This window comes from Balaenoptera musculus, chromosome 3 (assembly GCF_009873245.2).
Source record: "Balaenoptera musculus isolate JJ_BM4_2016_0621 chromosome 3, mBalMus1.pri.v3, whole genome shotgun sequence".
In the NCBI taxonomy this organism is placed as follows: domain Eukaryota; kingdom Metazoa; phylum Chordata; class Mammalia; order Artiodactyla; family Balaenopteridae; genus Balaenoptera; species Balaenoptera musculus.
Genome location: NC_045787.1, coordinates 13,396,696 through 13,422,921, shown reverse-complemented (window position 1 = coordinate 13,422,921; position 26,226 = coordinate 13,396,696). Strand labels below are relative to the sequence as shown.

Below are 26,226 nucleotides of genomic sequence, written 5' to 3'. Positions count from 1 at the left end.
TTTGGCTCAAAATTTAATCTCCAACCCTGACAACCTGGGAATAATCCTCAAATTATTTATAATTCACTCTCAGATCACGAGCTAGTTTCCACATCTCCAAGTCCTTGAGGAATTCTCTAGAGCTTAGACCACTCATTTCCTGCAGAAAACCCTCTTTCTTCTGGTTGCCTTTGTATCATACTACATGGCCTTCCATCCACCCAAAGTGCAACCCATGCAGCCAACTGAGAGTGTGAGGAAGGCAAGAGAAACTGGAGGGAAGCCAGGCTGAGTTCTTCTGTCCCTCTGTTAAATTTTGGAGGAGGTGAAATGTACCTCTTTTTTAATAGATTCCTTTAAGCCAGTGGTGCTCTTATCCATCTCCTCCCTTTGCCCTAGGTACTCTTGATGTCTCCTGGCTGACCAGACCTTGGGCTACACCAATCCCCCAAAGTGAAAGCAGAACCCAGGATCTCCACCAGAAACCAGAAAGCATCAATATTTTTAAAAGCTCCCCAGGTGATTCTAATGGGAAGCCAAGACATGGGTTCTGAGGACCCCTGCTTCCTGGTATTCACACCCTTGTGTTATCACCTCCTCTTAAGTATGGGAGGGACTTAGTGACGGCCTTCTAGAAATAGAATATAGGGAAAGGGGTGGGATCACGTCTAAGATTAGGTTATAAAAGCATGTGGCTTCTATCTGGTCAATCTCTCTTGCCTTCTAGGTTTGCTTGCTTTGATGAGAAGTCCATGTGGCAGGCAGCTCAGGTCAGCCTCCAGCCGACAGCCAGTGAGGAAGGGAGACCCTCAGTCCAACAACCCACAATGAGCTGACTATGGACAACCATCACCTACTTCTTCAGCTGAGCCTTTAGACGACCCCAGCCCCAGCTGACACTCTGCAGCCTCGTGAGAGTCCCTGAAGCTTTGAGAACACAGCGAACCTGTGCCTGCACCCCTCACCCAGAGACAGTGAAAAAATAAATGTGTATTGTTTGCTTTCTCCATTTTTATTGAGGTATACTCGATAAGTAAAAACCATATATGCATACTTAAGTGTATAAAAAGGTGTTTTGACATATACTCACATTGTGATATATACCCACATTACCACAATCAAGTTAATTAACACATCCATCCCCATGTGTGTGGAAAGAACACTTAAGATCAAATCAATATGGACTGCTTTAAGTCACTAAGTTTTGGGATCATTTGTCACATAGCAACAGATAACTGATACACACGGTTACTCTAGTGATAAACGTTATAGGAAAAATAAAGCATGAAATAGTCCTAGAAAGTGATGGGGCTGGGGGTGAAGGAAGAAGTTGAAATTTTGAATAGTGTCACCAAGGAAGGCCTCATTGAGAAGGTTCCATTGAACAGAAACTTGAGGGAGGTGAGGAAGGGAGTCATGCAGATGCCTGCAGGGAGATCCTTCTAGGCCGAGGGTTCATAGATATGCAATGGGGTAGAAGGAAAAACTCTCATGGGCCCACCATACGTTGAGTGCTTTATTTTCTCAGGCTCTCCGCACAGAGGCCTAAGAGATGGGTTGAGATTTTATCCATTTACAGATGAGGACCCTGAGGTTCAATACCCAAGATGACACTACTGTGTCATGTTGGGCTGGGCACCAAACACAGGCCTTCTGAGTCCAAGTCCATGCCAGAGAGCATGTATTAGTTTTCCATTGCTGCTGTAACTAATTACCACAGACTTTGGGGCTTAAATAATGCAAATGTATTATCTTACAGCTTTATAGGCCAGAAACCCAACATGCTTCCTACTGGGAGAAGATCAAGGTGTCCGTAGGTGTTCATTCCTTTTTGGAGGTCCTAGGGGAAATCCATTTCCTCGCTTATCCAGATTGTTGGCAGAAATCAGTCCTTCAGGGTTGTAGGACTTTGCAGGTTGGAGGTCCTGGTTGCATTGCTGGTTGTCAGCCAGGGCTGTTCCCAGATTCTAAAGGATCCCACATTCCTTGGCTCCTAGCCCCCTTCCTCCATTTTTAAAGCCAACAATAGCAGGTTTGAGTTCCTCTCAGGCTTCAAATCTCTGCTGCCTCTTCTTCTGTGGTTGCACCTCTTCTGTCTCGCTCTTCCACTTTTAAGGACCCATGTGACAAGAATGGTTCTAACTTGATTGTCTAGGTTAACCTCCGTATGTTAAGTTCCACAACCTTCATTCCATCTGCAAAGTCCCTTTTGCCATGTAATGTAACATATTCACAGGTTCCAAGAATTGGCCTGTGGACATTTTGGGGGCAATTTTTCTGCCCATCGCAGAAGGACACTTTAGGGAAATTAACCTCAGAATTACTTAAGATACACAGATGCTCTACTGTAGTTGAACAGCAAGTAAACCAGTCACTACTCTGATTGGTTTATGCGATCAATCTATGTGATAAATGTTATCCATGGGACTAGCCACCATTTTCCTTAGAGTGGGGAACTGTCAAGAAAGGCTTTCAGTAGGAAGTGTGCTTGAGTTAAGTCTTGCAGGATATTCAGGAGAAAGGCAGAGTTGATGGGCAGGGTCTTCCAGAAAGAGGCAGCCCTGAACAGTCACTGAGTTGATAAACAGCATGCTGAGTTCAAAGAGCTGCCTGCTAATAACTCACACACATGCTTTTGGGGAAGGGGAGGGAGGGAGTGATTGCAGGGCTGAGAGAGGGAGCTTCAGTGCACAGTTAGTGTTGAGCTTTATCCTGAAATGAATGGATTTGAATTTATGAGTTCTTCAAATTAAGAAAGATTTAAATATTTCAACTTCATGTAAATTGGAAAATTCATACATCTTTATGTCTTAACCCACTCCAAATATATTTTCCTACCGTAATGCATCTTCCTAATGTTTCTAACGTTAGAAACATGTTTCTAAACTTTCAGGTTAGGTATGGGCAAAAATGGCTCATTCTACCTCATTTCATATAAGTGATGGGCATTAGTCACCAATCAAATTGAAGTTATAAATATAGGAACCATTTCTCATTGAAATGGCATCCAGAAATTTCTGATCCCATGTTGCTATGTGCATGGATATATGCACATATGTGTAGACTAGTGTATCAATAAATATGCATTTATAACCTGTAAATGTTTTGTTGATTCTCATATATTACACATTGAAATCAGCCCTTTAATTGTACCTGGGGTTGAGGGCACATCTTGTCTCAGTAGCGTTTATTAACTTCACTCACCTAATAATTACTGTTGGGTGGCTCACTGTTGCGACTCCAGAGAACAAATAGAGAATTGAAGCCATTCTCTGCATAATCGAAAGCAAAATCTACATCTGTCCCATTTGTGTGCCATTTCTGTGGAGAGATGACCTTTTCTTCGGTAATGAATTTGGTGTTGTAGATTTTGTCTTAGGAAAAAGAAATCGCACAATTGTTTGTGAGACTTGGCTGGCACTGTGGGCCTTCTGGGCTAAGGGGTCCCATTGTTGGTGTCTTTGCAGATAATAAGACAGGGTAGGAGATCTATTCTTCTGGGAAAACTAGAGAATTACATGTTGTGGTGTCAGGAAGGGAGCAGTCCCTTTATGTGGGCATTTTCCCTGCAGCTGGTATTTATGGGATTGTTTTCTCTGACCCCTGAGGCACTTTTAATTTTCTCAACATGGAAAGGTCAGTATTTCATCTCGGCAACAATTATGGTGAAAACAGCTCTAAGCAAAAATGGATTGAAAGCAATTGTCCTCCCCAAATGGTACCATTGTATATTGTTTTCAAAGAGCTATTTTGAGGCGGAGGGAGGGAGGGAGGAGGAAGAGTGAGAGATCCAGAGACGGAGAACAGAGAACAAAATGCTGAGTAAGGCTGTGAAGGGATTAGGAGAGAGGATGTTTGGAGAGTTAGAGACCTGTCATCAATTTTCAGCTCCCTCCATAGATGCGGGAAGTGCTGATGGAGAGGTCAGCTTTGTGCAGCGTAGGAGTGAAGTGGTGGAGTCATCTCTGCTTCTGAATCCTTCTGACAAGTCTAATCCCAATTCAAATATTTCTCCCTTTGGTTCCTGAGAGCCTGCCCAGCAGGGAATGTCCTCTTCCTACACTCAGGGAAGCTCCCATTTGCTTTCTAAGCCATTTCTCCCCCTTTGGCATCAGGATCTCCTGCAGGTCTGGAGTGGAGAGCGATGGTTCCTATTTGCCTTCCTTTGGGACCTGCCCCTCCTCAACCTCATGGGAGTAGGATGGAGCTGTCAGTCAAGGGGTTCCATCTCTCCCACAGAAGCTGGACAAATGATGCCTGCTCACCTATTAGAGACCTTTTGGATACTGGAATGGATGCTTAGGGCCAAAAATTGATTCTTTCCTTATGAGAGTTTAAGTTTTTAGGACCACTTAAGTTTAAAATAGTAATTCTTCCCATTTTGTAAAGAGAATCATTCACTGAACGAAAGCGATAGTGCAGAAATCAGAGCCAAGGCTTGGAAGAACAGTCAGTTCTCTGAGACCATTCACGGAACATCTGAATTTAGCTAGCCGAAAGCAAGACAATACCAGAACTTTTCTGCTGCACCAGACGACAGATTCTATTTTAGCTTAAGGTTAGATTAAAGTGGGTTCTATTTCTTGTAGTGGGAAAATATCTTAGATAATATAATATTTTCTTTAATATTTTTGAAGTCTGATTGTGATCGAAATAAAAATCTACTGATTCTGCTGAATCTACTGATTTGATTCCACTGAAACCTAAATCATAAGTCTTGGCTACATTTCCACATGAAGAGAAATCTGCACTGCTTTTTCGGCTTCTCTCATTAAGTTTCTCCACTTGCTCTGTGACGCTTGTGTTAAATGATTTCTGCCAAGATTTATTCCTTCCCTCTGGGAGACCTGAGAGCTAATCCTGTGTTTTCATTCATTCTCAGCACCTCTTACTCCTCGTCACTCTCTCTCACTCTAGCCAGGAGAGCAGCAGTGATGTGCTACCCACCCCGACTCCAGCCTTGGAAGATCAGTGATGCGGCTTCCAGAAACATAGAAACAGTAAGTTGGACAGTAAAGAGACAATAAGGAGAATTCTGTCATCAAAGTGAGGTCACCTCCACCACTCTCTGAGGTTCCCATGTAGGTATTTTAAAAACAAAGTCCACGTGGATCAAACTCACCTGGTACCTGTCAAATTTTTGCCTTGAATTTTTCTATACTCTCTGGTACAAGAAAAGGCATCAACACTTCTTCTTCTTAAATAAAAATGGGCTCTTAAAAATCAAATGATGACTGCAAAGCACATGCGCCAAGTGGAAAAGCTTAATACTGGAAATCCTTAATTATTAGGGATTTTCTCAATCCTTTCATGGCCTCTCTTTCTGGCTTTCCACTCTTGGGTTTTTAGCTACAGTACTTATTGGCACTGGTTCCAGAAAGCAGATAAAATAAGATCTAATTTAGAGTGGATAATCTGTCACCTGGCAGCACCTTTGGGAAATTTTAGTAGAGAAGGTCATTGTTTAAACTTTTTGCCGTATATAACACGTGGGGATTACCGTTAACCTAGATATCTATGTGCAGAGTGTACACACGCCCATACAGAAGAAAATGCTCCCAACAAACACTGACACGAACATACACGAAAATGCCTGAGTCCCCCAGGGACTTCCTTAGACGAAATGAGCAGCAAGCCTCACATTTTGGATGTGGCAGAGGGTGGAGAGTAGGGGGGAAGATTCTCTTTCTCCCAGGTTAGTCCTTCCCACCATCTGGACTCTGAGGTTCCTTTCTGCTTCCCACCTTGTGTTCCAGCTCAGGGCTGCTCACCTTCCCCTTGCCCATTCCCATCCCATCCAGATGCTATAGAGACACATTCCTGTTCAGCATGGCAGCTTTCTCCTCCACTGAAGTCACTTAAAGTACAGAAAAGAGTGACATCCGGCTCCCTTCCTGGCTCTCTACTCACTGGCTTTGAGACCTGGGCATGCTATATAGCATATCTGAGCCCATTTCTTAATTCAGAAATTGGTAATAATAATGACTAATAACAGAAGGCTTGTGAGGACTCAGTGCAATAAGACACATAAATTGCCTGGGTTTTGTAGATGTTCTGTAAACATTATCTCTCCATTCTCTTTCTTCCACTCCCAAAGAGAGTCAGTGTTAACTCTATCCATAAGTTTACTTCGCCACGTTATCTCATGCCAGTTACTACACCGGGCCTGTAGCAGGTGCTCCATAAACACTGTTCATTTAATAAATGAAGTCTGGCAGGTCACATATTATCAATTTGTGTTTTTAGAAGGCGAATGCAACCTGGCTTCTTATACAAAGGGCGTTAGAACACGGCAGATAATGATAGGGTGGGCATGTGCCACAGTCTCCAGAAGGGGACACCAAGAATGTGCCACACTGCAGAGGGCAACTCCTACAGAGGGTGGCTGATTTTCCGTGGTCAGCAATCCACCACTTGAGAACACCAGCAGGGCGAGCAAGGTTAAAAGGACCACAGTACCAGCTCTTTCTCTTCTGTTGATAGCCTTGCCGCTGTGTTCTAGAAAAACATGTGCTTCCCCTTCTGCTTGGTCTTAACAGCAGAGGTTGGAAGGCGTGGGAAATGAGGCTTACTCCCACCCAGTCCTCCATGCTCAAGGGCTCCGAGAATCACCAAGTGTTGTGCATTTTCCCACTGAGTCAGGACAGATGAGCTTTGTCTGAGTGTCCGTGTGACTGTCATTAACGTGTGGCCCAACACCCAGTACACAAAGATGTACCTTCAGATCTGCAGGTGGTTGAGCAAAAGGCTTTGGTTTGTCAGGAGAACACAGGATTCGCTTTCCTTCTTTAGTCTGAGTGATTGCTGTGGCTCTTTTAAAACACAACAGAAGTATGGACAAAGCAAACATCTGTCATTCTGGTAAAATTCTTGCATATGTGGCCAGTGAGACAGCCTTCCTTGGGAGCCAGGGACTGTGCCTCATCTATAAGAAGTCTGTGACAGCCAAGGCACTCCCTGCTCAAGTGCTGGTGCAATGGCTGGGTCTCAGTATCACCATGTCACACCAGAACCTAAGAAACCAGGCGTTATCTTGGCAAGGCGAGTTAATAAGCCACAAAAATATGTTAAATATGTTAAAGAACACACAGTGAGCAGAAGTATGCCACTTTGGAATCTACAGTATATTCTGTGGAGTAGAATTCACTACCACCTAGCAAATATTATCTTGAAACACATTCCAGCGAACTCTGTTATTGGAAAGAATTTTGTCAAAAAGTGTAGTGCAGAGAGCCTGGAAATGAGAATCAGCAGATAAAGACTGTGGTCTCACCGAGACTGCTAATGGGGCTATTCGACCTTGGCCAAGACACTCAACCTTGTTGGATCTTATCGTCTCTCACCATACAAATAGGAATCTAGACTAGACAATGTCTAAGGCTTCTGTCAGTGCTAACACCCTATGGGTCATTTGGGTCCAGAGTCTGGTCATTTTCCAAGAGGAGTCCAATGTCAAGAATTGCACTATCCCTAAGTATTTAACTAGTTAAGGAGGGCTTGGATTTGTTGATAGTGACTATGGAAATAAGAAGCCAGGTTAAGGGAAATTAATATGCTGATGGACCAATATGAGAAGACGAGGGAGGATGGAATAAAATTTTCAAAGATAGGCTCCAAGAACCTAAATTTGAATAAATTCATTAGAAAGCGAAATAAACCCAACTTCCCAAAGTGTGAAATGCTGTCACTAAAACTAGGCTCTATCAGTATCATATGCAAGGCTCCATCTAGATCCCTCATTGGTACCCTGGCCGCAGTGGACTTCTCTGATGAGAGATAACAAGAAGAAAATGAAGCAAGCCGGATGGCCAGAGGACATCTCTTGATATTTGTCAAGTAAAAATGAAAATGTGTAAAATAAAATGTTTGATTTGATTTTGATCAAAGTTTGCTACTCTTAATAAATTTTGGCAACTCTAGGCTGTCAAGCAGGAGAATATGTGTCTAGGTAAACAGGAGAGCATAAGGAGTGAAATTTCATGACTAATAAATTGGTTGAAAATAGGAATTTATGTGTTGTGGTGTTATTTCCTCAAGTCATTCTAACTGAGCTTTGATTTTCCAGAAGAATTTCCTTTTTATTTAATATTTCTGCATCCAACTCTTCAACTGCTCCACAATCCCTATAAGATACAGTCTCCTAATATTCATAATTGTCTGTATTTGGATGTTGATCCACATGTTCTGATTTTATTTCTGATTCCTCAAGAAGAAATGAACTCTAGTGATAAAGAACGTCAGGCTTGGGCTTCCCTGGTGGCGCAGTGGTTGAGAGTCTGCCTGCCAATGCAGGGGACACGGGTTCGAGCCCTGGTCTGGGAGGATCCCACATGCCGCGGAGCAACTGGGCCACAACTACTGAGCCTGCGCGTCTGGAGCCTGTGCTCCCGCAACAAGAGAGGCCGCGATAGTGAGAGGCCCGCGCACTGCGATGAAGAGTGGCCCCCGCTTGCTGCAACTAGAGAAAGCCCTCACACAGAAACGAAGACCCAACACAGCCAAAAATAATAAATAAATAAATAAAAATTAAAAAAAAAAAAAAAAAAAAAAAAGAACGTCAGGCCTGAGTTTATGGACCTTTTAGATACTCAGTTTCCTTATCTGTAAAAAATGGACAGGGTTTCTCAGCCTGACGCTATGGGCATTTTGGGTATGATAACCCAGGCAGCATCCCTGGACTCTACCCACCAGATATCGACAGCACACTTGGAGTTGTGACAATCAAAAATATTTTCAGACATTCCCCAGTATCCCCTTTGGGCAACATCACTCTAGGCTAAGGATCTCTGAATTGGGTACTCATGGTTATCTCATGTGTTACCGGGAGAATGGAATGGAAGAAAGATAAGACGCTCATGGTACAGTCTGGGCCCAGTAGTTGTCTGGGTGCCTTTTCTCTTGACTCCAGTCTTGGTGGAAATTCTGGGGACCTTCAAAGGCTCCATCTATCAGTTCCTTGAGTCATGTGCCATCTACTCAATTGGTTTCTTTGATCTCTGTTCATCACCTGATCATGATGGCTGGCTTTGAAAACCTAATTGACATAGGTTTAATGTCATTTAAATGACATAGATGAGGAAGAGGAGGGCGAAGATCCAAGGTATGTTTTTTAAATCCCAGTATATTAAAAACATACATTATATATGGAATATTTATTGAGCATGTTAGTGGAAATCTTTCCAGACCGAATTGTCTATTAATCACATTCTAGTTCATAGCTATGAAACGATATTTTATTACGTTAAATTTCTGGTGATCCACTGTGTCCCATAAGTACAGTAAAGACGGGTCTATAAAACAATCCACCAGAAGTTTAAAAGCAAAAAAATGGTAAAATCTGAAAAATGGTTCTATGTTGACTTTAACCAAAGAGGCAGAGGCAAACAACTTACGTCAGGTTATAGAATCAAAATAATTTGGCTCTTTTAAAAAGAAAGAAAAGAAAAGCTAAACAAAAAACGAACATCTGGTCAAGGCAGCTTGCTCCCTTATGAATTCACAGTTGGAAGTTGCTGAAAACAAAGTCTTACAAATGTATACATTAGATAATTCCCACCAAAACATCTCTCTGCAAATGAAGTTACTGTTCATATAAGGGTATTGCCTGTCCTGTATAACCACAGTACTTAACAATAAATGCCATCAGAGAATTCTATAGTTCTTAGATCCCTTGGAGCTAACTGCCATGGGGCTTAAGCTGCAAAACCGCTGACTTCCTCCTAAAAACCCTACTTTCATCCAGTGAATACCAAAAAGAACACCTTTCCTGACTCAAATACTGGCTGAAGAGTTTAGCGTAGAATAGTCCTTTATCTTTGCTATCAATGACAATGTGTTATTTATGGTAATTTCCCATAGGATGAATTGTTTGAGTGTTTGACACATCTTAAATAAGTTATAAATATATATATATATATATATATATATGTATGTGTGTATGTGTGTATATATATATATATATATATATATATTTCCCTCCATCTTTCCATTCTCTAATAGCTGAGAGGTTGAAATTCGCTATGATTCTCTTGGAGTGTTGCAGAATTTTAATGTGAAAAAAGAAATGGAATAAGACTGGAATATGAAGCCGTGAACTTGGAAAGAAATCCCAATTGCCACATTGATGAATACTACATTTTCTTGAGCCAGTGTGCCAGCTCGGAACAATTGTTTAACTTGTCTGTTTCTATTTCCTCAATTTATGGCTGTTAGGTCCTTGAAACAGAAACATTTCGAACACATGTATCAAATAATTATACACATATACACCCGTGTATCAGAAACTGTACTTTATATACTGAAAATCACCCTTTGTAAGTCACCTTTGCACATATCTGTTAGTAGTTAAAAAGACTCAGGACTTTGCTGGGGGAGAAAGGAAATTGTCTATTTCTGCATAATAAATGTGTTTTCTGATCACAATCCAATCTTGCTGGTTTCTCACTTTGCCTAGGATCACAAGAAAACATTCATTACCTTTACCAACTCACTCCCTTACTAATAAATTTGAATAGTTCCTCTTTCTAGAACAGTGGTTTTCAAACTGTGTTCCTGACGGCTCCAGGGTTCCACAGATGTGTACCAGGTGTAACAAGGGAGAACAGAGCTGTTTACAGGACTCTTCTCTGCCCTCACTCTTGAGAGCACAGCTTCCACTCAATGTAAATAACATATGGAATATATCTATTCTTAGACTTTCATTTCATAGATGGACCTGCCACTGGAACCAAATGGTACCATAGCTTTCCAAAGATTTGTGGAATGGCAGCCTGGAGAAGAGACTCTGAATTCATTTCACTAAAATCTTCTGCAACCTGGGCCCGTATTAGGGCTGCTTTTAGGAAAGGAGGAGAGAAGAGGAAAGGGGGAGGAAGAAAAGAGAAGAGGGGGGAGTTTTAAAGAACAGAACTTGCAAAACGTGAGTAGGGCGTAGACTTCCTGTGTCATCAGGTTCTGTGGCAAATGACAAGTGAAACCTGGTGGCCCTTTCCCTGGCTAAGGTCTGCAGAGCGTTGGCACTGACAGACATGCCAGGACGCCATGGAATGCTGGAGGAAAATGGTCCTCAGGTGGCAGAGCAGTGGAGATGCCCAGTGTTGTTCAGGCAGAGGAAAGGATCCCTGAAGGACTGGGGGCCTGGCTATGGAGTTGAGGGTAGACGGAAGTGAGTTCCGAAGGATGTGCATTTTGCTTAACATCAGGGGGCAGGCATGATGCCACTTACAGCTGGCAGGCAGATAACGTCCATCCAAGCTCTCAGGCGCCCACTAACCCCAGGTGGGCTTCGAAGGAATGAGATCCCTGTGTGCCCATAAGAAACAAACACTGAGCTGTGTAACTATTTGAGTGGGAAGTTTCAACTCACTGAGGTATAAACTTGGAACAGATTTCCCTGGTAACTTACTAATTGTGTTCTCTCTACTGAATCATAGGAAACACCTTACTGGATGCCTCATTTTTCAGTCACTTTCAGTCGTGAAGGTTTTTCCGGTCCAGGTTATACCCCAGGCTCATATTCAATTCAAAGCCCTCCCTTACCTGCTAGATCTATGGCTCAAGTGGCGAGCAGAGAGCGGGGGCTGTGGTCTCTGCTCTCACTCCCAAGAAGTTCCAGCTACAGTTCTCTTCAGTCAGAACTGATGGCATGCGCTCCTCCACTTGCCCAGAGCTCCACGATCTCCTGTACACACACACACACACACACACACACTCCTGCATGCGTGACTTGCGTTCTTTTTAACTCAAAATCCTTCATCCTGCACTTTCTCTGTATTTGATGCTACATATGGATTTCTTACAACTTCTTTATGGACTTGCTGGGCAACTTGATTCAAACAACTCTTGGGAACAACTTAATTACTAGAAAATAAGTATAAAACAGATATACAGTATGCAGGTAAAGAACATGGACTTTTGGACCACATTGCCCAATTCTAACTGTGTTGATTTGGGAAAATGTCACTTAGCCTCTCAGTGCTTCAGTCTCCACATCTGCAATCTGAGGATTAATTGCTCCCGGGTTGTTGTGAGGATTAGAGGATTTTAAAAGTGTTTAGAGCAGTGGTTGGCACTCTGAAGTGAAGCTATCATTATTATTCTATTTTATGTATTTGATGCTATCATCTTGGCTGGGCTTGAACCCATGTCTTACTATACGTATGATGTAATAGGCAAACCGTAAGCATCCCTCTGGCTCAGTGTTTGGTTAGTAAAATGAAAGAGATGAACAGTCTCCTGAACTCCCTTCCTTTGGTTAGGGTGTACAAATGATGGCTGGGGCAGTAGGACAGGGACATACTTACTTACATGATGCCAAGGGACTAAAAACTGGTAAAATCTTTTTGGAAAGCAATATTGCAATATTGTTTATAATTTAATGTGTGCATACTTTTAATCTCAGCAATTTTTGTTTTTTGTGGCTTATCTTACCAAAGTACTTGCATACATGCAAAAAGATAAATGTATAAGAACATGTATTGAAACATTGTTTATAGTGACCCTAAATATGCATTTATTAGGAACTGATTACTTATCATAAATAATGCTACTTTAGTTTATAGCCATTAAAAAGGAGTTTGATAGTCATGGAAGTACACAGCCAAGTGGAAAGAGCACAAGTTGTAAACAGTGTGCATAGCATAATCTCATCAAAAAAAAGAAAGAAAAGAAAGAGGGAAAAAGAGAAAATGAATGAAAGCAATAACAAATACATGTGTATTTTAGCAGGTACATAAAACACAAACGCAGAAAAAATATGCCCGACAATTATCAGTAGTTATTCTGGGGACAGAATTATGGATATCTTCATCTTTCTATGTTACATATTTCTTTATTCTCTAAGTATTTTGAAGTCTAAGTAAGCATTACTTTGGTAGCTAGGAAAACAAAGCTATTCAATTTTTTTTTTAAAAGAACAATCATAGACTTTGAATCAAACAAGCTTGAGTTCAAACTGTAACTTTATAACTTTTTAGCAGTGTGACCACGGGAAAACTACTGAAAGCCTCTAAATCTTAGTTCCCTTCGTTGTCAAATGGATAATACTGAATTCTCATTATTGCAAGGAGATTTAAATTCCCTAACACAAAGCCTGGCATCCGTAAATGTTTCATAAATGTTAGTTTTCTTCCCTCCACTTCATGCTAATTACAAAATATCTATATACTATGCTGTTTAACTTAAAAAATAGGAATAATATTTCTTGACAAAGAGTTTAATTTAGCTCTATGAGTGACACAAATTTAATAGACCAAATTTGTGATATCCTAATTTTAACTGTATCATGTTTCCTAAGATCGTTTTTATTTTAGAGGGACTAAGAAAATATGTAACTTGTATGGAAATATGTTAATATAAATGTTTCAGACATTACATGAAATTTCTAAAAATCTTATATTTGTATTTGTATGGAAATATGTATGGAAATATGTTAATATAAATGTTTCAGACATTACATGAAATTTCTAAAAATCTTCTATGTTCTGGTATAATGTTATAAGTAATAATCCTAGTTATTACTTTAAAATGTATATCTCAGAAATAACTAATTTTCTTGTCAACTGCATTATTATGAACTTTCATCAAATCTTTAACCGTGGTCATTTTTAAGTCTTTTGTCATTTACAGACAGTTCTGGGTGTACTCTGATGATTTTGCAAATATGTTCCTATAAAAGGGTTTCATCTTCAAGAAATTCATGGAAAAGACTCTGACAAGTACAGGTTTCTGGTAACTGACTGTACTGCTGAACTGAATGAATAAGCATTTTCAGAACTCTAATGAAAAACTGATGAACTCATAAAAGTGCTAACAAAAGATCAAGATGAAAAAAAAAATTAATTACATGGGACTGAGTGAACTGATGAGGATGAGTATAATTTTTGTGACTTTCTGTCTGAATTAAAAAAAAAAAAAAATCCCACAAGGACTCAGAGGCAAAGAATATACAAATCAATTTTCACTGCAAAGTAAAGGAGCTGTTACAGTGGAGGATTACTGGACTGAATGTCAATATTATGACATAGTATGAGTGTGTTTCATGTTTGGTAATTGCAATCATTGTTGCTTTTGTTGTGGTCATCCATGTACAATGCTTGGTGTCAGTCTATTTATGTCTTGTAAAAATAAAATACAGTGTGTGTGTGTGTGAATAAAAAAAAAAAAAAAAAGAAAATATGTAACTTAAGTGTGAAAGAAATGGTTAAACCCCTGCAATTTTACAGTAGGTCTATCAGGACAAATATATATGTAATTTTCGTGTCCCAACCCATCTGTAATCCAGTAAATCACTGCAGAGTGAAGTAATGGTTATTTCACTATAAATGTTTATAAATATATGTATTTATGTACATTTATATAAATATATGCATATGCAGAAAAAGCTCTTCCACATATTAACAGATCTTTAAAATGTAAACTTACAGAAAAATTTCTTTCTTTTGAATTCATTCTACACCTTTAAAAAGTTGTAAATGTATATTTCTTTTGAAATAAAAAATACACAGTAAATGTTGCAACATTTTATTTACTTACATCTAAAAATATATAGAAGTAAGCAACAGTGAAAAATAACCAAGGTCTTTGATAATCATTTTGCTTTTATTTTCTATCAAAATTACCAGGGCAAACCTTCAAGCTACGTGTTTTCCTAATTTGGATGAGGTCAACTAAACTCTGTGCAGGAAGTGAGAACAATGGATTTTGACTTGTTTCTAACGTTAGGAAATACACTGGTCTTATCATCACAACAGTGGACTGGTACCCTGGTTTCATTGTAAACAATTAAGCAAAACATTAGTCAAGAAGTTGATCAGTATTATTTAGGGAATAGTATCTGCTTTTTGAGGCTTGCCTGTGACTGTTATAATCAAGTAGTGTAACTTTTTTGTGTGTTTTTTAAGAGAAAGGAGTAACTGTCACACTGCCCCCTCCAAATAGAACTTGACTCAAAAATTCAGGTTAAGTTCATGTGGTAGGAAATTGTTGTAAGTGGTGAGGGCTGTCTGTGGCCAGTTTCAGCCAGAATGACCTACTCCATGTTGAAAGCAAAATATGAAGCAGCTGGGAGAGCATGTGACAAAAAAATGAAGTCTCACACTCTCAGCATGTTCATATTCAGAGAGGATGAAAAAGAGAGCACCTGATCTGAACCTGAACTTGAACCAGATATCTCACCTCAAAGTCTTATTTCCTTTCCCCCAAGGCGTGCTAATGTAATTAACATTCAGGTAAGCTCACAGGGCAAACAGGCCTAAGATTACTTTGACAGATTCCAAACTCTATAGAAAAATAGGATAGTTAACATGATGGGTAACAGGATGTTTATAAAAAATGTTTTTGGAATTTGATTCTTTCACGTTTAGGCTGACCTATTAATTATAGTCAACTATTAAACGTACACACTTATGAGGACAAACACTTGTTAATGTGGCACGTCCAAATGAACCTAGCCTGCTCAGGTCCTCTATAAATATTTTTCAGATCAATTGTTAACAGATGCTTATTTACTATATGGATTCACAACTCCTTTGCCTCTCTCTCTTATTTCTGCTTCATATTCTGGTGCCAGAACCATTTCTCTCTGAAGGCAGAAAGATGAAATCAGAGTAAGGAAACTCTCAAGTGGTCTACTTTATTCTATTGAATGTTTTGGTCCAATGGCTTGGCAGAGAGGAACTTTTTAAACGCTGATGAAAACAACCTGTTACATCTCTGTCACCGTTCCTTAAGGGAGTTGAAAGGATCAAATATCTGTATGTCATTCAAGAAGATAGCCAATGTCCTAGATGTGAAATTTAGAGTTGTATCCCTAACACATTCAAGATCTATACAGTTGCCACATGAATTTTTCTAAAACTATCAATGTAGGGGAAATTTCAAGTCCTGATCATAAATATCAACACAAAATCCTTACCCTTAACTTCAAGCCCTGCTCCTTCCTGCCCTGTGCTTAATAATCCAGGGCCCTGAAAGACTTTACTCTCAAGTCAAAGCATCAATGTACCTGAGCATCAGTACACCTGAATGCGCAGGGCACGAAGGGCTTAAACTTCAGAAAGGCAGTGATATGTTTGTTCCTCCACAAAGTCTCCTCCCAGATACTCCATGTGAAACGTCTATATCACCATCCTGATTGGTCAGAATTGCGTTTAGTCACTCAGATCCCAGAAATAGACACACTTCTTCCACCTCTCACCACCCTTCCCATCAGGCGATGTACCACTTCTCAATTCAGGGTCTTTGCTGAGCTATGCCCTCCCCTTGGAGTCTCTTCACGTCTCTTCCTTCAACTAGCAACCACTTTATCATCCTTTAAATCTCTGTTCAAGATGGAGCCTCCTCGAAAAGACCAGACGCACAGCTGGAGAGTCTACCTTGAGTTCGACCTCCCCAGCCCGCCATGTGCCGGGCCAGGTGGTCCTCCTCTGTGCTCCGTGGTACACAGTGGTTACATGTTTAACCACTGCATTTGTATCACAGCCTAGTGTTTCTGAACACAGATGTGGGAGCCAGTGCACCTGGGTTCAAATCCGGGCTCCTTCGCTCGCCAGCAAGGTCAGCTTCCTCATTTGCAAAGTGGACATAATACTAAAATCTACCCTACAGAGAGGAGGATTCAATAAACCAATATATCTAAAACTTAAAACAGTAATCCTCAACAAGTGTGAGCTATTGACAGCGATTACTCGTGTTTGCTCTTCACCCTGGATATCTGGTTTATTTTTTTCAGGAAAAGACATCTCAGTTATCTGTATATCCCTCACCCCTTACATAGTGCTTGGCAACTAGTAAGCGCAATGCACAGACTGAACTTGTAAGAATAATCTCAGAGTCATGGAATCCTAGAACTGTAAGTGTCTAAACATCAACATTTAGTTGCAAGTTCACAGAGCAAGGAAGCACTCTATGTAGCCACAGAGAGCCATTTTTTCCCAGGGAGGAAACAATTGAACATTTCAGATCCTACCCTTGACTGTAAACACAGCCTTCTTAAATGGCACGGTCCTCATATAGCTTCTGACAAATACCCAAAGGCTTCATGTCCATGCAGGGTATCCAATTATAGTTTTCAACAGAAAGTGTAAATTACAGGATGCCTGATAAATTCATCCAGAAATGCTAAGAAAAACAGATGGTATTTTCCAAATCTTATCAAATGATTCCCTTTCTCCTCACTCACCAGGGTAGTTTTGTGCCAAATATGATGGAAAAGTAATTTGCCTGTCCCTGATCGTTTACACACTCCAGAGGGAGGGGTTGTCGGACTAAGTAAGATATATTGATTTCCCACACAGTATTCTCTTCCTTCTCTGGGTGGTTAAAACAAAACAAAGTATTTGATTTCCCCCATTTTTCTGCTGATGAAAGATGACAGATCCAATAGTTGAGCTCACAAATAGAAATCTTTATTTTGTACGATTAGGATCTTTCTGTTTCCACTGTAACCAATCCAATAGCAGAGAAAGATATTCCAAAGTCTGCAAGACCAGTGCTAAGGGAACTACAATCTAGCACGGACTGATGGACTTTTTTCACCGTGGTATCATCTCTCTACACACTCATAGACCTAGTCAGCTTGGACCTTGATGAAACCGACAGGGCATGCAAAGGAGAGAGGACGGGTCACTTGTGCCTAGTGGTTTGTATTCTAGGTTCTTCTTTAGTATCCTTAAGACATACCCTTCACCAATAAAAAGTGAACTCGTTATGTCTTTTCATGAATCGAGAACCTGCCTTAGAAGGAGGCCACTGGAGAACTGCAGGTAGGAAACATCTCTGGTTTCTAAGATTATTTATACATTTATTATAGTTTATAGACTCATTTTTTCCATTTTGCTATTTATTTCCATGAATATATCAATGAACAAGCTCGCATTTACCCTTAGATATGATTAGCTCCCCCAAACTACATTAACTACCTTGACTATTAGAAAGAATTAGGAAAGAATTAAAACTATAAGTCAATAGACACAGCAGACAAGATTTATTCAATTCCTATGGATTTAGCCTTGAGAATTACTGTACACGAAGAGACTCATGGTGACTAAAACTCTCACTCTCAGGCATAACAAGAGGAAAAAAGTGTCTTTATGCTGCAGAGTACATAAGAAATGATTGGAACAATCCATTCGTTCATTAATTCAAAAGGGGTCTGTTGCTGATAAAATGAGTTCTAGCCTCTTGGAGGACAGGGAAAGAAGGTCAAGCTCCCAATAGGCTGCTTTCCTAAGCTCAGGTGCTATAGTGACCTAAGCACGTGCTATTGTGTGAATGATTCTCAGAGAAAGTCTGCTTTCAACTTGGACTCCATTTTGCATACAGACTAAAACAGGAAAAGAGGTCATTTATGCATCATTTTCAAATGGAAAGTACTTGACAGATGAAAAATTCTTTGAACCGTGGTTAAGACTCTGCAAACAGACAAGGGAATGCCAAAAAAAGGAGTGACTGTGAACTGGCCTGGCAACATGTGTTTCAGGAAGTGGCCGGGCGTGTGTATCCTCGCTGATTACACACATAATAGCTCCAACGCCATGTTCTGTACCAAGAAGGGCTGCATTGCAGAGCTATGTTTTCAAAAGAAAAAAGAAACAGCACTCTAATCGAGCCCTGTTGGAAAGAGGCAGAGCAGCTACAGGAGCAGAGAAATTAGGAGGCTTGTATGCTGCGGACACAGGCAAATCGCACAGGAGGAAAAGATGAGTGGGGCTCACAGCACAGTCAAAGGGAAGATCCAGCATTGACAATGCTCCAGGATTTTCTAGAAAAGGATTCAGGAAAGTAAAAAATCAAAAGCATAGCTCATATCTCTTTTTTTTTTCATTTTCTGGATGAGAGCCCTGGAGAGGAAATGGTAGGTACAGGTAAGAAGCAAATGGTATATTCAGATTTTAGGTTGTAACTAGGATATCTGAACCCCGATGATAAAGGAAATTAGCTGGCTGTAACCCCCAGTTGACTGGGGAGGAAGGTGTGAGAATTAATGAGATAATGCTTGAAAGTACTTGTTACAATGCTTAGCACATAAGTTCTATGAAAAAGTTATAGTTCCAGATGATAATACCAATAATTATAACAAATGTCTGTATTTTAAGAGGCTCTTCTATCTCTGTCATCCTGGAGATGATGTGGAGGTGATCTCAGCTTATATGGCTGTGAAAGTGGTTTCCCTGTGAACCCTCCCACCTGAAAATCCAGGAATGATTTACCTGATCTGGGGTGCTTTCAAAGACATGTCCCTGTCTCTACAGAAGCTGTGGTCCAAAGCCATCATCAGATAGAAGCTACACTGCAAGGAAGGATACAAGAGAAACTAGAACAAGGGGCTTCACACTTAGAGCCCAACTGGGGAAGAATATTGTACCATTTCTCTTCAAAATTATTGCTTTTCAACCTGGAATCACATGTGTGCATCTCTTGGAATTTATCAATTCAAAGGTTTCAAATACTTTCTTATCATTGCCCATGTTGCTTTAGCTTCTTTTCATACTTTCACTAACCCTCGACATTTATGTTTTCCCATATTAAAAAGTAATCATTACTAATTTAATTTAAAATTGTGTTAACAGCTTTAATTGTGATGACACTTTTCCATGATGTTATGGTATGTGGATACCTAGGATATCTAAGCTCTGATGTCCACAGGCAGAATTGTTGATGCTTATGAAGGCAGGTCCTGGAACCAGACTGCTGGGATTCAAATCCTCAGCCCACCCTCTACCTAACTAGCTTGTCAGGCAAGATGACTGACCACTCAATACCTCAGTTTTCTCATCTCTATAATGGAGACAGTAAGAGTACTTCACTCATGGGAGAACTGAATGAGTTAATACCTATTAAGTTCTGAGAACGGGTAGGCAGAGCAGAAAGATTTTAATGGACTTCAAGTTTTTACAGGTAAATAGAATTCAGACAATCTGTCTTAATAGTATTAATAGTCTCACTTCAAGAGATTAAAAACAAAATTAACATGTAAAAAGTTTGCGTTTTGAATTAGTAGTGATTCGTTTCTTTGAATTCATTCATTCGTCTATTCATTTATTCACCAAATATTTACTAGATTTCTGGATGGTCTCTTTCAGATACAAGGAAAAGAAGAAAAATTGACACTCAATTTTAATAGGCAGGTCAAGAGAGGGATCACACACTGCATTCATTTTACATTTAGGTGGCTTTTTTCAAATACTTAAATCACAAACCAAAGGATAAAATTTAGGAGTTGGTCAAAGCTATGAAGGGTTTTTAATGCATGGCAGAATTGCCTGCATAAACCATATTTCAGTAGAGTTCATTAAACTGCACATAACTAGAGCAATAATTTATATATTCAGTTTTAAGAATACCCCAAAAAACACTCAATCTTGGCAACTGCCATCTTGGATTTACTTTTCCAGAATAGAAAATAATTCCAGGCAATAGCATGTGAAAACATTAACCCCTGGTTTTATTTCCTTTTGAACAGCCAGGGAGTCAGTGCTCCCGAAAAATACTGTTTGAAATAACAATAAAACCCCTAGAGTTGCTGGAGAAGCAATAGGGACTCCTTTGTCACAAAACAAATTTTGGGCTCTCAGTCATTACAAAATCCTGCAGTTACTTTCATTGCCTTCGAAAGCTTTACTTTTGACTTGAAGTTCTTTCTCAGTTAAACAATTCCATTAAAACATACATCTGTGCACACACACAAAACCTTCTTGGTTTCAAAGAGTATTGTGCCTTTAAGAATGGAAAGGCATTTAAGTTTCCTTTAAGAATGGAAAAATGAATTAACTGAGGTGGCCCTGATAACATAAAGAGCTGGATAAGACTTCTAAGTTTTCAAGAAAGATTAGACTATTATAGATAAATAAATAAAATAAATATAAATTTTTAAAAATAAATACATACTTTAAAATTTTGGATCCATACTGCCAAATTGTTCTGCAAAGAGGTTGGGACAATTACAAGTCCACCAGCAGTGTATCAGACTTGCTGTTTGTTCACATTTTAATCAATATTTAAGATGATCAAATCCTTTAATTTTTTTCCAATCTGGTAAGAGAAAAATGTTTTATTGTAGTTATAATTTCTATTTCTTTGAGAAAGAAACTGAGCATAATTTCATGTGCTCACACATCTTCTGTGAATTACCTTTTTCATATTCTTTGCTTTCTTTTTAAATTGGATTGTTTTTAATTTTTCATATTGACTTATTTTTGTATTATGGAACAGAACTCGTTCTCTATTTTTATGCCTTGCAACTATTTTTTTTTCTCTCTCTCTTTTAGCCTTTGAACTTTTTGTTTTTGCCCCTGTTTTTAGTCATGAAGAAGTTTTAAAACAAATATATAATAGTGGAAAATCAAAATGAAAATCAAAAACTGTGTCCATCAACTTGTTGGATAAATTGAATAAATTGATGGAATATTCTTAAAACATTAAAAAATGAATTAGATATTGATGGTTGATATTTATAAGACATGGACACAGAGAGGAGACTTCAATATTTCAATGAGTAGAAAAGCAGGTTAGAGAATATCTATAATTGTGATGCTTGATAAAAGCATCAAGCATCAAGCATTTTTTATCAAGCATCCCATGCTTGATTAAAAAAATTGTTATATGCCTATTTGAATAATTGTATATTCATAGAAAAATGTCTAGAATAGCACACATAAAGATAATAGCAACACGCCACAGTGGATATATCTGGAGAACTGGAAGAGGCAGTTGCCTGTGGCTTTTTACTTTATTCACTTCTATTTATATACTTCCATTTAACATTACAATAAGCAATCTTTGATTTTATATTCGAAAAGAAGGTAAGTAATGAGGTAATAATATTTAATCCACTTTAAATATAAATGATGCATTTTACTGTGTTATTGGAATATTCTTAATCATATTTTCCATTTGAGGGATATTCATTTAGCAAATATGAGCTTTTTCATTTCTTTACACCTGGTGGGTTAGTCCTAATTTTCCCAGGTGACAAGAGGAGCTAACTGGGTCTCAGTGAGTCTGCTACTTGACTGGTGATCAGAGGGCTGGTTGGTTAGTTGGAAAAGTGAAACTGTAACCTAGATGCTCAAAATCTTATCAGAATATTGATTCTACACTACCACACACAAAGTGGAGTTTACTGTGTGCACCTCACATTGGACTGGGCTGGTGTGTGCAGAATAACCAACTAGAAACTCTGGATTAATTTACCACATCAGGAGGGCACACAGAAACATCTGCTAAGAACAAAATCATCCAAATATTTTCCGCTCTATTTGAAAGAACCCATTTCTCAGAAGGATTTATTTTCCCACAGTAGATAAATCAGAGGAATCAGCACGATTAGCTACCAAGTTGCATAGAAGAGGACGTAGGAAGTGGTCCAGCCAGCCGGTCGGCTTGGTGTCTAGGGGCACAGCACGAAGGCTGGGGGCTAAGCTGGAGGTCTGTGTGTCGACCCGAGGGAAGGAGGGAACAAGTTGGATCCTGAGGCCGAGGTGGCTTAAGAAAAAGGATCTTTTCCTACAGGGTCCCTAGCCATTTGGATTTTCTTGTATTTGTGATTCTTAGTTACTTCCAAAGTCTTTTTTTTTTTTTTTGGAGTTGGGGAGGTTCTGTGAGTGACTACGGTTTATCCCTTGTGACAAAAATAATGCCTTTTAACTCTGACCAGTGCCAAGCACGGGTCCCCTCTGTGGCACACCCCCTTCTGCTCTCTCCGTCTCTCCACGTGCCCTGATGTAGGCATCCCTTCCTAGTGCTTGGCTTCGCTCACGCCCGCAGCATCCTGCCCTGGGGTCGGAGTGATGCTGTCTGGAAGGTGGGGACACTGAAGGAGATGGAGGAACTGTTCTTCTTCCCCAGCCCTGCCCATTCCTACTGTACACTGTGCCCCCAGCTCTCCTCCAGCATGAAGACGGCCTGGACACCTCGCCTGGCTGACTCCAGAAATGTCCCTGCCTTACTTGGAGTCACTTCAACTCCTCTCACAGTGAATTTTCAGGCCCTAGAAAGAAGGCAAGACTTGCTTCGCAAGTGAAAGCTGCTAAGTGAAAGCAGACCTCTGATGTAAATAGTAGGGGTAATACTTCCCCTTCCCTGGCACTTGAACGGAAAGGACTGAAGCAAAATAAAAGGCCAATCTGTACATAATTCAAAGCATCTACTGACAATTACTTCCCCCCCCCCCCCGCTGTTAAAACAATAGAAATTCAAATTTTCCCCCTTCTCAGGCTCTCCCCACTCCAATACTAAACTGTCATAGGTGGGAGTGGTGTCTTTAGCCTTGCTGGCAAGGTTATATCCATCAAAGGAAGGAAGGAGTTTTTAAATTAAAAAAAAATTCGAACGTATGGCATTTCTCCAGAGCAGTAGTTACTATAATTTTTAGCCTAATCTTTGGAAAGTATATACATATTTTTACTGTCACTGTGCATTGATTCTTCTTTAAAGATTATTCATATGACACCTTCTTGAGATATTTAAATTAACTTTAAGATTTTAAAACTCAGACAAAAGAAGACAATTATTCAGCAATTTGCAATCTTCTGGAATTCTTAGAAAATCTAGAGAGCTTTATAGTTCTCTTTTAAACTTTCATTCATTAGATACAGGAATTTGAGGAGAGCAACTTAAGGATATTCACTTGTCTTCTGAAAACTGTTGTTCTTTGCATTCTTAGGCTACGGGACTTTATCATATTTTTAACTCTATGACCAATCAACCACATAAAAGGAAATATTCATATGCTTTTATTCATTTATATATTTCCTGAATTCCTACTATGTGGGAAGGATACAGCAGAGGAAAAAAGAGGCAAAATCTCTGACTTTAGGGAACTTTCATTCTAATAGAGAAAGACAGACAGACAATAAGCCAATAAACACATAAACGTATGTGCATGAAATGTGTTATGAAGAAAAAAGGAGAGTAATAAGGGCAGATAAAAATGAGAACCTTTATTTTAAATCGTGTATCTTAGAAGAAGAGGGGAATATATTTTTTAACAGAAGCAAAAGCTTATATGAATCATCATTTTATATTAGAATACGCAAATTTCTTAGCCCTATACAGATGTAGAAAATTTGAGGAAAGTGGGCATAAAAGATGTTTCCTGAAAATTATAAAAAGAATCACCTATAAGAATGAAGTCAACATAAGGATGTTTCAAAACATATCCTTTTATTCGTAGAGGTACTTTCATAGTCTCTCTTCTCTTTTCAAATCATGGTTAGCAAAATATGGTACTGCTTAAAGAAGCTGTAGTTGTTTTCTCACTTGTTTCAGTGAAAAGCAATTGTTCATAAAATGCATTTTTCTTTGTCATGATTAAATCATCAATATATGATGTATTTTCCATAAAACATTTGAAAGAGTTACGGCAACAAAAGCTATTCTCACTGGCTTTCTGAAGCCACTAGTTAACCCACACTGTCTGTTCCACGGTAGAAGCTTCCCCTTTCATTCATACTCCATCTAAACCTCCCTTTGGCAAATTCTTATGATTTCAGCAGGACTGGGACCTCCAGAGAACACTAGTTCCCTGGGATGAAGGTAACAACAGATATTTTAAAAAGGATCTGTAATGCATTACGCTTGGAAATAGAACTTAAGGATCTCTGAGCCTTCATGTATCAATGTATATCACACATGCAGAACTGATGTATATCATACGATGTATATCATATCATGCATGCACACCATGCAGAATAAATATGCAGAATTTTTCAAAATTATTTAAAAACAATCATTTTTTGATAGCATAATTTAAGAGATACATATTCTAACAAATTGAGAAATCATGAATTAACATTAGCCCCACTGAAGATTTTTGACACTTGATTCTTTTGGGTTTTTGTATCCCCCAGAAAAGAGAGTTGGCGTCCTTAAGGAATGTCTAATTGGGAAAATTTTTAAAAATAATTCATTTTTAATCAGGAGGGTTTTCAAATGTTTTGTACTTATTCTGAAGTATCTCCTCAAGTCTAAGCTCAGTAGAACACTGGGAGATAATTAAAAAAACCCAAAAAACAGAGGACCTAATAGAAAAATGGGTAAAGTATATGACGAGGTGATTCATAGCAGAGAAAACCTAAGTAGCACAGCAATGCATAAAAAGCTCTTGGCCTGCATAGTACTCAGGGAAAACAAGATTTTTTTAAAAAATGAGAAAATCACAGTGAAGGAAAAACAAAGCAAAAAGAATACATATTAAAAAGTTATGGGTAAAAGCCGTTCATAAAGGGCATGTTGGAAATACAATTATATGGTTCATAGGGTCTACGTGTTTTGAAAAAACAAACAAATCTGTAATTATAGTTATTTAGTAATAGTTACTGTTATCAATATACCTATAGATAGAGCTATCTACAGAATTTAGGGGGCAAAGTCAAGCTTAAAGATAATTTTCCACACAATTTTCAAGTTGTTAATTTTTAAGTAGTTAAAACTCTGAAGGGTGTGTTAGAAAGTGTAGTGTGAGAAAAACAGAGGGGTCCAGAAAGACCCTCCAAGGACGATTAGCATTTCAAATGTGTAGTCAAGGGAGACGAGATGCCAGTAAAAGAAGATGGGCTTGGTTCTGGGAGGAGAGAAAGACCCGGAAACCAAGGGTGAAAAAAGCTTTTCAAGAAGGCGCTGGGGTTATCAGCCAAATGTGGCAGACAAATGTACTGAGATAAAGATACAAATATTTGTAGATTTAAAAAATTTTAGCATTGAAGATAGTGTCAGTGGATCCATCCATGGTGTGCTTGTCTAATTCCCTAAGGTGGGGACTGAGCCGCCCGGGTGAGTCTGGAGCCACAGCAGGTGAAGCTCACCATATGCCTTTCCCAAACTCCAACACACTGGACTGAACGGTTGTCTTTCTTCATGGCCTTAGACATGCCAAGAGGAATGAGTATATTTGCTTTGTTCCCAAACAAAACTTACTTATCCATTTATCCTCCTTTTGCTTTGTGCCGAGTGATTAAGTTTCAAAACTTTCTCTTAAAAAAAAAACTACTGCTGATCTGAGAGCAATGCAAATAACCACTGAGGACGGAGTCGGCATCCAGGAATCCACAGCCCTGAGAACTGCAGCTGTCAGATGTTGACCTCCGATTCCTCACTCCCTACAAAGTTAGTTTCAAGGAAGATGCATTGTATTCTGGGTCTTTGACCAACCTGACTTCTAGCCATCCTTAGCTCTTATAATATCATTTTTTCTTGTTGTTCATAGTATCTTTATTCATTACAGGCAAAACCTGGAAACAACACAAATGT

At 39.3% G+C, this 26,226-nt stretch overlaps 1 protein-coding gene across 3 annotated transcripts in view; it reads right to left on the bottom strand.

Annotated features, from left to right (window-relative positions):
- The window catches only part of FBXL7 (F-box and leucine rich repeat protein 7), a 418,013-nt gene that overhangs the window by 52,311 nt on the left and 339,476 nt on the right, over positions 1–26,226 (bottom strand). The window contains exon 1 of one of the 3 annotated variants that reach the window (XM_036849219.1): positions 19,188–19,219. The exons of the other annotated variants lie outside the window; for them this stretch is intronic. The gene's annotated coding sequence lies outside the window, so the exon portion shown is untranslated. Of the gene's footprint in view, positions 1–19,187; positions 19,220–26,226 lie in introns of those variants that run through there. 3 annotated transcript variants of the gene reach the window in all.